This window comes from Lissotriton vulgaris, chromosome 6, assembly GCF_964263255.1.
Source record: "Lissotriton vulgaris chromosome 6, aLisVul1.2, whole genome shotgun sequence".
Lineage (NCBI taxonomy): Eukaryota > Metazoa > Chordata > Amphibia > Caudata > Salamandridae > Lissotriton > Lissotriton vulgaris.
The window spans coordinates 647,033,697-647,035,771 of record NC_141694.1 but is presented as its reverse complement, the minus strand read 5'-3'; positions in this window follow the sequence as shown (position 1 = coordinate 647,035,771).

Below are 2,075 nucleotides of genomic sequence, written 5' to 3'. Positions count from 1 at the left end.
TCTAGATACATTTTGTCCAGTCTTCCCTGGTGTTCAAACCTTTAAGAATGGTATTTAGGAAACAGAAGTACCATTGCTCCCGGGTTTTTCTCAGTTTGTCAATGTCACCACCACGTCTAGTATTTCTAATCTTCTCCAAGATGAACCAACGCAGATCATCACAAGTGTGATTCTGTTGTCTAAAATGCTCCGTCAAGGGTGCATTGCATTTATTTGTGCGTATGGCTGATTTATGTTCTAAGACTCTGGATCTAAGTTCCCTGCTGGTCTCACCTACGTATCCCAAATTGCAGGGACAGACTCGCAGGTATATAACGTTTTGGCTTCTGCAGTCTGCGTCGGTTCATCTTGGTTTATCTTGGAGAAGATTAGAACTACTAGATATAATATTTTCCTTTATTTGCACTACTGCTGTTTTGTAACTTAGAATATTACCGCCAACGTAAACGCATGGCCCGAACTCTTTGGGTAATATTCAGACTATAGGTCCGTTACCCTGACCAATCAAAATGCAGTACCACGAGCCGGTTTATGCTAATTTCGTGGTTCCAAATAGTCCTCTTTGATTGGCTCGGATTTAGACCTATCATTCGCGAGCTTAGGTATTGAAATATGGCTCCCTTTCCTCTCCGATACACTCTATGCAACCAGAGGAACAGGCAGACCACTCGCGCAACACCAGGTAAGCGGCCGCTTTAACAGAGCAGCTAAAGTAGGCGAAGCCCGATATAAAAGCGGGCCACTTTTAACAACTGCGCTTTATTTTCCCGTTTTGATTTTTAGGGCAATAATCCCTCTATATCATAGAGATATGATGCAAGCGCCTCTGGCCTTTTAATCAAAAGGGTTCCATTATACCAGAGAAGCAAGCAGTCCTTTGCGCATGAATAGGTAAGCGTGCCCAGATAGTTTGGCAACTTAGAAAGCTGGCTTTAAAAACGTTCAACTTCTCATGGCTATATATATACTTGTGTTCTGAATTTTAGTGCAACATAAGTACACACCGCAAGGACACGACCCTGGCGCCTCTGGTTTTTTAACAAAATAAGAATAAAAGGAAATAAAAGAAAATATCGCCTTAAGGGGCTTGATTATTCCGGACTGCCCAGATTTAACGTCGCATTTCTTGACGTACCAGGCATGCTAATCATCGCAAAAAATTCTTCATTAAACCAGGATAAACAAGCCAGTACAAGTACGTTGTTCTCATAACGGAATATCCCCCATATCACGTACCTTAACCTCTATTATTTTTGACTTGTAGGAGCATAATTCCTTTCTAGGCTGATTTAATCATGCAAATTTAAAGTGGGTATCCAAAGCCGGTATCTTCCTACATCGCACTTTGACATGAAAATAACTTCTCAACGTGCAAAAATGGATTCTTAAGGTAATTAAATACCAACTAATATAAAGATTCCCCAGGCAACTTAAAAATAGAATAGCTTAAATAAGACGCCTAACTTTCGGGAAACAATACAATTTTCAAACAGTCTAATTCAAACATCCGTGGTTCCTTAATTTGGTATGTGTCATTAACAGAGTATTCACCTTGAAGTTGTGTGTTTTCTATAGCAATTTTCCAATCATTTTTTCCGCAATTGGGCATAATCCCAAATATGAATAGCCTTTCCCCCAAATAAGAGGTATATACAAAACTGTGATCCCTTTTGAATGTGATAGAATAATCCTAAAAATAAATAGGGAAACCAGTGATTGTTTGATATGCATGTATACATCGAAAATGAATTTAGATCGGTCATTTTTGAAACCATTACAGATGCAATATTTGATTGTCATTGTATTATGGAAGTTTTCACAAATGTATTTCTGCATACTACTTTTACTGCTTCACCACATGATATTAAGACGAAAAAATGCTTGTGACAACTGCAAATTTCCATGTACTCATTATAACCAATTGTATATTTATTCCATTCTTTTAGGGTGATTACATTGACCCCTATACTACGACAGATACCAAGAGTAGTCTTGATAAAGGTGGACAATATAGTGGAAAACCACCGAAACGCGTCAACGCACCACGTAGTATAATTCATGACTCGGACATTTAT